The sequence below is a fragment of the Curcuma longa genome, chromosome 17 (genome assembly GCF_044706935.1).
Source record: "Curcuma longa cultivar G26 ecotype Majalengka, Jawa Barat chromosome 17, ITB_CL_G26_1.1, whole genome shotgun sequence".
NCBI classification, from domain to species: domain Eukaryota; kingdom Viridiplantae; phylum Streptophyta; class Magnoliopsida; order Zingiberales; family Zingiberaceae; genus Curcuma; species Curcuma longa.
The window spans coordinates 1,835,394-1,846,828 of record NC_133877.1 but is presented as its reverse complement, the minus strand read 5'-3'; the positions used below and the strand labels follow the sequence as shown (position 1 = coordinate 1,846,828).

General features: G+C 36.6%; 1 pseudogene; it reads right to left on the bottom strand.

Annotated features, from left to right (window-relative positions):
* Positions 1-668: 668 nt before the first annotated feature.
* LOC141811482 (oligopeptide transporter 5-like) lies at positions 669-11,133 on the bottom strand (annotated as a pseudogene).
* Between the last annotated feature and the right edge of the window lie 302 nt (positions 11,134-11,435).

Below are 11,435 nucleotides of genomic sequence, written 5' to 3'. Positions count from 1 at the left end.
TTGGTGAGGCTTCCAAGATTGGACACGGAATAAGATCCAACATATTATTCCCTCTGATAGTGTTAGAGTGTCTTGCTCTTGTTGGAGCAGCAACTTGAGGTGATTCGGATGATATAAGATTGTTGTTAGAGAGCCCCGGAGCAGGACCTAGGATGCCATCACCTCCGAAAATGTTAGGTGTCATTAAGAAAATGACACTTGTATCTGGAGGAGAGACTAGAGAAGCTGTCGACCAGGCAGCAACACTCAGTAATCATATAGTTTTGTGAGTTGTTGGAGGGTGGTAAATATTGGTGTTATTAGTACTTTTTAATTCATAAAATTTTTTATGATATATGTCTAATATTTATATGTTTTATAATACAATTTTATTCTAGAGGGGCACCGAGTTCTACTTATCTAGTAAGTTTCACAAGAGAGTATGTCTTTTATGTTATACTTGAAGACATGTCGATAAGGACATGCGAGACTTTTACTACCAGGAGTTTTTGGTAAGTTATTTTAAAATATAATGAAGTTGTATTGTTTCTACTAATTGAATAATTTTTTTTTACAGAAAAGAGGAGCCAGGACATGAGCATGAATTTAAAGAAACCTAGAATAATGCTTGTGCTAAACTGTACAAAGATATGCTCTATAAATGAAGAAAAAAGGTGTCAGACCATCTTTCATCCCAGTTGAGATCTGAGACGCATGGCAAGCCATATGGGCTGCAAAAAAAATGACAGTCAAATTCATCAACAACTTGAGCGAACAGAAACACCGAGCTGGCTGGCCCTAGCACTGGATCCACAAAGCATACGATTGGATTTTGTTCCATTGTTGAGCATACCTTAGACTTGGTGAGTTTATAATTAATATATTTATATTAGAATTATTTAATTAGTAATGATTTGATTTTGATTTAATTATATTTTTTAATCTTCATGATCAAGAGTTACAGCGGCCTCCTACTTGTTGGAAGATTTTTACTAAGACACACACGTCCAAGGATGACACATTTATCGATCATCGCTCGCAGGCATTAGACGGAAGATTTTAAATTTTAAATTTATTTAACAATTCAATATAGTGATTATTTTTTCTAATTCTATATTTTTATTAATTTATTTTTAAACAGACTGAAATGTCTGCTAGAGTTGAATAGGTGTCTCAGTCTGATAGAAAGGGAAGTGAGATGCAGACTCTCTCAATCGATCAGTTAAATGAGATATATGATGTGGTCAGTGGGAGGAAGAATAGCTCCTCCCTCTACAGTCTAGGGTCCCAGGCGAGAGTCGTATATGATCGTGTGATGACCCTTAAAGACAGGAGTTGTCCAAATGGATGCAATTTAAATAAAAAATCATGAATTAAATAATCGACTCTCCACATTAGAGACGCAATTTCAAGAGTCTTGTGTAGTCTAGTTACGATACGAGTAGAAAACGGATCAATCCATGACAGAGCGGGCTAACCTATAACGGACCCATCATTTGCAGGATGGCAGTTAGTTTGAAAACGGACGACATGTATGAGCTGGGAGTTTTTTTTTTAAATAATATAAAACAAAGCCCACATATAGCCCTGTCCTCATTTATGAATGTCATGTCATATTTGCATTGTGGGAATGCATAACATCCCAAATATATCCTATCACATGTAAGCACGGGCGCGGCAAGTAATAATGCTCTGCAATTAATATTAAAATTATTTTTTAATAAAAAGAAAACCATGTGAAGAAGGCATCATTTATGGATAAATGACATATCGGCAAGCCAATAATAGTGTAGATGTCAGTATGCGAGCAGTATAAGACAGGACATATTACTGTATTTGAAAGAGGAGCTGTGAGACAGCTAGAGAGCAGTGATAAACTTTGTGACAAAAAAAGAAAGAGGTAGAGTTTGCCTAACTTGAGTTTGTGCCAATTGAATTAGGATTTGTGCTCGTCAAATCTATAATTCATATATACCATGTCAAACTTTATATAATAAATAACCTCCTTGATTGAGTCCAAACATTTTCTTTGTCCAATCTATTAAATATATATCAAGTTTAAAATTGAATCAAGTGACTCGGCTAACATGCAAAACTATGCACCATTTATGTGTATAGTGAACTAATGCAATTATATCAGTGGGACTATCCTGAACGTCGAATCCGTGCTCTCCCCGTGAGCGCTGTCCGACCCATTGCCGCTAACGCCGCCACTGCCACGCCGTCCGATCACCGTCGGCCGTCGGACCAGGCGCATTCGATGCGCTGCTCGCCAACTCATCGTCCGACATCGAATTATGGTTAGAATCGAGTCGGAAATAGGTAGTGGGTGAGGTGCCCACTGGCGTTCGGAATTCGACCAGATTCCAATCGAATCGAGGCCGGAGTCCGACTGCGATCGACGAGCCATCGCCTGCTGCATCAATCGCGATCGGATTTCAACCCCGATTCAGTCGGAATCCGGTCAAGTTGTGGCCGCCGGTGGACGGCTCGTCCATTGCCTATTTCTGATCGAAATCCGACATCGGACGACGCACCGACAAGCGACGCGTCGAATGCGCCTGGTCTAGCGGTAGGTGGTGATCGGGCGGCGCGATAGTGGCGGCGACAGTGATGATAGATCAGAAGGCATATCACAGGGTGCGCACGGATTCGACACTCTGGATAACAATTTTGTACAAAATATGTCAAAATTATAATGCATCCTGACACCACTTAACTTCATCCGTCATGCCTACTTTGCATAATGACATTTCTAAATATGTCAAAATTATAATGCAACTTGAACTCGGTTAATTTTATCATATGCAAAAATGTCAGAGTGATAAGGAATCCTAACGCCATGCACTTAACTAACTTCACCGCCTTGGCGCCTATCTCATAATGAATGGCGTTTCCAAAAATGACATTCAATCATACACCACCAATTGCAACTCGAGTGTGATTAATCTTTTAACATGTGATGTATGACAGGGGATGGTGCCCCTATTTGACAACCTCCTGCGCGCTTCTGCCTCTCTTCTGACCGCCTAACTTCCTCCCCAACTCTCTCCTTGCGCCGAAAGCTCACCTTGCCACGCATCATCTTCTTTATTTTTTGCCACATAAGACTATTAATCATATTTATGACATATAAAATATTAATTAAAAAAAAATTATTTATTTTTATAAGTTAATATTATTTTACATAAATAGTACTTTCAAAAATTGGTTTTAAAAAAATTAATGCGAGCATTTCAGAAAACAAAAGGACAAAATTTAAAACGCGCATTGATTCAACTTTAATAAATGATATTACAATTTGTTCATTAAAATTTAATAAAGAGGAAATTTATTCTGCGCAGATATTTTTTTATAAAAAATCAAATCTTAAATATGCTCAGTCCAACCATATATATATTCTTTCTCTCTATGATTGTAATATTTTTTATTGAGATTCCAATGGATGAATTCAAAACACAGAATTGGATTTGGATTATTACGTTAATATATAATTTTATAGCTATATAATATAATTATATATTATATATTTTATATAATTAAAAATAATTAATGAATAGTATTATATTTTACATAATTCCAAAACTGTCATTTCCTCTTATCCGTTGCATCACTTTTCAAGAATTAGTAGATGTACAGCTTTTTACTTGCGTATAAGAGAAGGGAAAATGTCAGAGTCCACCATTTAAAAATGCTTGGTTGAGAGAGAGCAAAACAGGCCCTGACATCTTTTGTCGTTCGTGTAAGAGAAGGGAAAATGTCAGAGTCCACCATTTAAAAATGCTTGGTAGCACAGCAAATTAAAAGTAAAATAAGTTTAAAATAGTCAAATTATAAGTTTCTCATAGCTGATCGGTCTCCCTTCTCTTGGTTCATCCCACCACCACCGGAGACATGGCCACCGTCAATAGCGTCGCCGCCGCTGCCGGACTTGTAGTGAGTTTCGGAGAGATAGTATTGGCGTCTCTGACGAGTCTGGCCACATGCTTGTATCATGATCTCCAATTTTTATTAATTTCCAGATCTTTGCTGATGCGTATTGTTTTTGTTTGTGTGTGTTTGTCTAATGTCTTTACATTATCCAATCATATAAAGTCACGTTGAACAACTACGGAAACACAACATTTCATTAAAATAGGCATACATATCATAATATATCATCCCCTCGTACACATACGTAGTCTACTACAGCAGAAACCAAAGTACACAACTAGCTAGGATATTATAATTCCTAGTACTCACGACTACCACATCTTAATACTAAGACATATAAAATTAAAGGAAGGGGATTAAATATTCGAGCTGCGCTCACCATGACTTCATGGATAAACATGGGTAGCGTTCCAGCAACAGCTCTTCACCGCGAACCTGCAGCAAGGCGGTAGACGGTACCCCCTGTAAGATATGCCTTGCCTCGGCAACGGCAAGGACGACAGAAATAATCATAATGAGAAGAAGAATCATTGCAGTTGCAGTTTTCATGTCGGACCGGAGATGAGATCGATCGAAGACGGAGCTAGGCTAGCTCAAGAAGCTGAAAGAAGAGGTTGATGAATGGCACTTGTACATGCTATGCTATGAAGACAATTTATAGACGGGATTTAGGTTTTATTTTTTTTTTAATTTTCCATTTTAAGCCCATTATGATGATGATAAAAAAAAATTAAAAATAAACCTTTTGGGATGTATGCATGGGACAATTCAAGGATAAGACCAGTTTGACCCGAAAGACACCAAGATTGACAACAATAAAATATAATTTGTATTTATGTTGTAATTAGTTTAATAGCATTAAAAATCTAATATATATTAAATATAATTAGTTTAATCACAGAGGCTGCGCTCTGCCTAGATTCGCACCATCAATTTATTCACAAAAGCTTTACAATGTCTCATTTACGTGCTTACATTTTTTTCACAGATATTAACTTTGAGAAAGTATTAAAGCAAATAGATTTAAATTTATATATTTTTAATAAAAAAATCAAATCTCAAATACGTTCAGTTCAACTATATATATATATATATATTCTTTCTCTATATTATTGCAATATTTTTTTACTGGGATTACAATGGATGAATTCAAAACACAAGATTGGATTATTAGTTAATATATAATTTTATAACTATATAATATAATAATATGTTATATTTTACATTTTTTATAATTAAAATAATTAATGGATAGTACTAAATGATGACCTTAATTATCTTCCTAATTACAAATAACTCTAGATGTTAATTTTAACACCTAAAGCTCGCAGACAACTGGCTTCACTTGCACATATATGAACTACTGAGGTATTGGCAATAACTCTCGAGGTTAATTTTAACATCTGCAGCTCGCAGGCAACTGGCATCACTTGCACATATATGACGTGATGCCAGCTCGCAGGCAAGTGGCTTCACTTGAAAATAATATGACCTTTGCCACTGCTAGAATCTTTTCCTCTATCGGACTTGCCATGATAAACCTCGTGACAGAAAAAGAAAGCTACCTGTTGGTTAACCTCAGTTTGTGTCAGTCAACTAGAGTTTGTGCTCACCAAACTGTCCCATATATAATATATATATTACTATTAAATCAGGACTATATATTTACTATTAATTTCAAGTATTAATTTTCAGTGTACGTACATTAATTGACAAGATATATATATATATATATATACATGTCTGATATCCTGCGCGAACACCCCGCGCGACCCCGTACGCGACCGCCCGACCCTTCACCGTTCATCGCCGCCGTTCATCACCGTCCGGTCACCGTCGGCCGTCGTTACGAGCTTGTTGGAAGCGCAACTCGACGGCGCACACACCAGCATCGGATTCCGGCCGAAACCGAGCAGATTCCTCTAGCAGCGATTCGGCCAGAATCCGGGCCGGAATCCAGCCGAATCGGGGTCGGACTCCGGCACCCGCCGGACCGCCGGCGAGTTGCGGTTCCAACGGGCCCGGTCCGGCGGCGATTGGTGGTCGGAAGGCGATGAACGGGCGGCGAGAAGCGGCGGAGGTCTGAGGAGAAACATTGTGCAATCGCGATAAACGGACGGCTCGCGGTGATCGCGATCGGGCGTGGACAGCATGGATTGATCGCGCACGGGGAGCGCGTTTTTTCGTCACGCAGTATATCAAATATATATATATATATATATATATATATATAATTTTTAATTTTATCACTTTTTTGATTTAATAATTGTCTATCCATTTTATCTAAAAGCCCAATGAATTACTGCACCATAGACACGAAAATGCCTACGCAATGCTGGTCAGCTTATAATTCGAATTTGATGATCTTATTTTACAAATATATATTCAAAGAAAATTAAAATTTGAGAAAAATAAAATATATTATTTTTTAAAAAAAACTAAATTTTAATTTTTTGGATCTTTATTTTTTATTTTCAAATTTTTTTATCAAGTTAACACACGTAGATGCTGCATAGTTTAGTATGTTAATCGAGTCACTTGGCTCGACATTAGACCTGATATATATTTAGTTGATGGGACAAAAAAAAGGGTTGGAATCAATTAGCTAGGGGCTTATTTACTGTATCAAATATGACATGGTATAAATTATCATAAGATTTAGCGAGCACAAACCCTAGCTAGTTCGACTTGTACAAACTCAGGTCAACTAAACTTTACAAGTCTTTCTTTTTTGTCATAAGGTTTACCACTACTCTTTAGAACAAGTGGACAATTCATACTATTTATGTACATAAATGATAAAAAACTAATTTATAAATATCAGGCCGTTCAAATTTTTTAAATAAAATAATATAAATATCATATTGCCGATAAATGTAACTATCAAAAGTCATAATATAATGACAATACGAAAATTATATGCATCGAGACAACCTATAACTATATCAGAATAATTAATGGAGTTACCAATTAAAACCGACAACATATATAGTGACAATATATATAATATAGTTTTCAATTTCTGACCGACACAATAAATCCTCGAGTCATTCTTGACGTGTATTGGCATGCGCCAGGGCTTGTCATCTTCATGTGTGCTGACATCATTACTATTAGAGATTAATCCACAATAGATATTTTAACGGGGTGTTATAATATCTTTTTGGTATTAAATATCATTGTAGAGGGGTGTTATAACCCTCCAGTTGAACGCATTCAAACAATTAAACGCAATTAAAAGTGAGATGGGCCTAATAGTAAAAATATTAAATTGAACGTGTTTAATTAAAAGTCGGATGTAATAAAATATTATTAAAAAAATTTAATCGAATTTGATTCGAATTCAAAATCCTAAATTGGAATCCGCCTAATCTGAAAGATTTTTTAAATATTTTTTGATTATTTTTTATTTTTATCTTCATATTTTATTATTGTTATACTAATATTATATTAAACGTCTTAATTTTTAAATAAAATTTAATTTAACCTAAAAAAATCTCTTAAATTTTAAATTCAAATTAATTCGAATCAAATCCGGCTCGATCTGAACTGACATTATTAACATTCATATGCAAATCTGAGCATAAATGCGATTTCTTTTAAAAGGCTTCGGTTTGTATTATTTTATTTTAAAAACTCCGCAGGTTCGAACTTGAGTTGTAAATGACAATGCATACGTGTCGCCAGAATTCGAACTCAAACGGTAACTGGCAGCGTATAATGTTAACGTTAATAGGGAGCAATTAATGTGCAATCAGTACTGAAAGATGGAATTGAAAATATATGAGTCAAACATAATATAATAAATATTAAATTAGATTATAATATTATTTAAGATTAAATTAATTTATATTAAATTATATATAAATAATCTCATATATTTTCATTTTGAACTTTTTTTTAACTATAAATTAGGCCTGAAAAACTTATATAAATTTTAATCTCTCATAAATACATTAATATTTCAGAAATTAAAGATCGATGTACACACATCAAATATCTCAGTTAATAAATTAAAATTCTAAAATAGTAATAGCATTTATTAATTTTTAATAAAAAGTAATGTTTTAAATGTCTAATTCAACAGAAAGAAAGAAAAAAAATACTTTTATGTAATTTAAAATTTTTTATGATCATTAATTATTGTTCATTTCAGTCGGTAAGTAAAAATAGGAAAAGAGATAGATAAATAATTATGAAATAGAACAAAGAATTAGAATTAACACGTAATAGTTATGTGTTTATTTCATTCCAGACCATATATATATATATATATATACAGGTCTGATATCCTGCGCGACGAAAAAATCCGCCTCCCGTGCGCGACCGCCAGACCTCCCCGTGTTCATCGCCGCCGTTCGTCGCCGTCCGGTCACCGCCGGCCACCATCCCGGGCTCGTTGGAAGCGCAACTCGACGGCGCACACATCGGCACCAGATTCCGACCGGATTGGGCCGGAATCCGACCGGGATTCCGGCCGAAACAGAGCAGACGCGCTGGTGGCCGATTTCGCGATTTTTGGACGGTGTGGGTTGATCGCGATCGGGCGTGGACGGCGTGGATTGATCGCGCATGAGATCGGGTTTTTTTCATCGCGCAGTATATCAAATATATATATATATATATATATATATATATATATATATATATATATATATATATATATATATATATATATATATATATATATATATAGGGAAGTGATCTACTGAGCGCCCTATCCTGGGCGTCGCGTGAGCGCTTCCGACGTGGAAGCGACGTGGCTGAGAAATCGCGACGCGCTCGCTCGCCCTCTCTACCGATTCCCTCTTCACGCGATCCCTCTCTTCTCTGCTCGCCGCCTCCACCGCGAAGTAGCGCTCCAGCTCCTCGACCATACCTTCCGCCACCATCTCGTCCACTCTCCGGTCGAGCTGCTCCGCCAGCACCGCCGCGTCGACGTGCACCCAAATCAAGCAACACCGAGACCACAGCGCTTCCTTCCTCGCCGACGGCCGCTCCCTGAACGGGTCGGACCAGGGATCAAACCGGTCGGAGAGCAGAGCATGGATGAAGGAATTCGACCCGCCGGCGACCACCGGAATCCGACCGCGGGCGGAGATGTCTTCAATGGCGCAGCTCGCTAAGACCCGGAATCCGGTACGAGGGAGTTCCCCGGCAGCGGGGTCCCCATGTTACCCCAACTATGTATGTTATTCTCTCACTGGGACATGTCCAAGGACTTCCCAGCGGAAGCAACTCCGGTTGGCAAATATTCTTTATCGAGTGCAGCATCCACCATGCTACGCCGAAATCAACGAAGCATGAACACGTCGTGCCTATAAACTGTATGGTATGGTGAAGAATTATATATATATTAATGGCCGGTGAATTCAGAATATATAATTAAAATGTAATAAGCAATAAATTACCATGATAAAAAATACAATTTTGGGAGGAATCTTCATGTAGTGTGTCAATTTGAAGGTAAATATGACAAATATTGCCAGTTGTTGGGCCTCAGAACCGTATAATCTGAAAGCCATGTTGCCTAAAGGTTTGCTTGGATTCAAGTATCCAATGACTGTTTCCAATAACAAATCTAAACTGAATCCCTACAAAAATTAAGTTAATTGCTAGTTAGTTAAAATAATAACCAAAAAATTAATTAAAAATATATATCTATGTATAGATTAATTAATTAGCTAGCTAGTGCTTACCGAACCAGTAATTGCTCCTAGTACACCTTGCAATGGAAGGAAAAGAAGCACTAGAGCGCATGCCAATAGAACTTCCCAGTAACGAAGTTGAATTTCACCTCCAAATCTTTCACAGACCAAAATTGTCATTCCAATCATCGAGAGCAACATGGCGTGAAACCACTACTGAGGAACAGATTCATAATTTTGCTTCATCAGCCTCGCATGCACATCTTGCTCATCTTCTAATTTATACACCTTAAATTGCTGCCACAGTGATCTGCATGCATGCACTACTTAATCCATTATATATATATTCAGTTAAGTTACCAAATGAGTGCGAACAAACCTCCCATAGAAGAGAGCGATCTGAGAAATAGTCGACGTTCGCTGTCAAATAAGAGAGTGTTTGGATCTATGATTCTTGAGACATTATATATGTGAACAGTGGAAACTTTCTTGCCTCGTATGCATTGCTCCAATAAGACAAGGGCAAAATAATGTAAGCGAGTATAATAAAGCCGACCAACATATTCAATATTAAGAATAAAGGAAAACCCAAAGGGTCTCCTAAGAAGCTCGTCGTCGTCATCCAATCGAGCGAAACTGATCCGATGGCGAGCCCATGAAAGCCAGAGCCAATTTGTTGTGCAGTGATGAGTCCTTCCATATCTAACATAGGAAGGAGAAGCCCGTTAAGAAGGGAAGAAGTAAGAAGGAATGATGGTGTAAGCAAAAGTTACAACGGAGACTAAGAAAAAAAACTGAAAAAGTGATAATTCTCCCTTTCACCTCTTATCATTCTCATGTAAAGCTCTGAGAAATTAAAAACAAATTAATATTATAAACCAATAATTTCTTTTAATTCATCAAGAATTATTAAGTAGTTAAAATTAAGGTACGTACTTGTTGAATGAGATGCTGGGAATAACACCGGGCCACCACATTTACGGTGAATCCACTAAAAATTTTAAGAACAAACCGGCAAATCAAACCCAAGAACTACACGTACGATCGAATGCATGCAAAAGTTAATTAATTATATATTCTAACAAATTAAAGATTATAATATTTATATATTTTTTTGAAAATAATTAAATTTGGCACTGAGTTGATGTAACCAAAAAATAAGGACGGCCACAATTGAATTTCTCTATGATAAAAAATCTTGGCTATACTGATATTTAAAAAGCCTGGACTTGCATTTGAGTTGACGAGAATTGAGGCGGCAACATGTTCTTTGATATTGAAAGGGCTTGAATTCAATTAAAAGCTTCACCTTGTGCCTGGGATTCTCACTGATTTATTTGGAAGAAACTTGGCTAACAGATCCCCTGTAATGAGCAACATGATGCTGATACAAATGGTTGATATGTAGATCGCCTGCTTTCGAAAAATGCCAATTCTGGCCAACACGGTCTGTAGGATGAATAGTGGAATGCCGACTAACCATGTGCGGAAGGTTAGCACTTGCAGTGTCGGATCATCCGTCGGAGGAACTGTCAGTCGCACTTGTTCGATAGGTGAATCCAGCCTCGGCCATCTTCTTAATGTTACTTGAGATCGATAAGAAAAATTAACAAGTTTAGTGTATTATTACTAAGATAAAATTATTAAGATATGATTTAATTTGTTTATAGAATTGCGGAAGCATGCATGCATAATACGGAGGAATTGAAATAATAGGAAAGAGATTAAAGTGATTTCAATAATTAATTAATACCCATATATATATATAGCAAAGAAATTACTATTCGAAATTAATTGATTAACTTCCACAAATGTTTTCGGGCCATCAATGTAAACACGTGTAAATTTTTCAACAAATTAAACCCCGCTTCATAT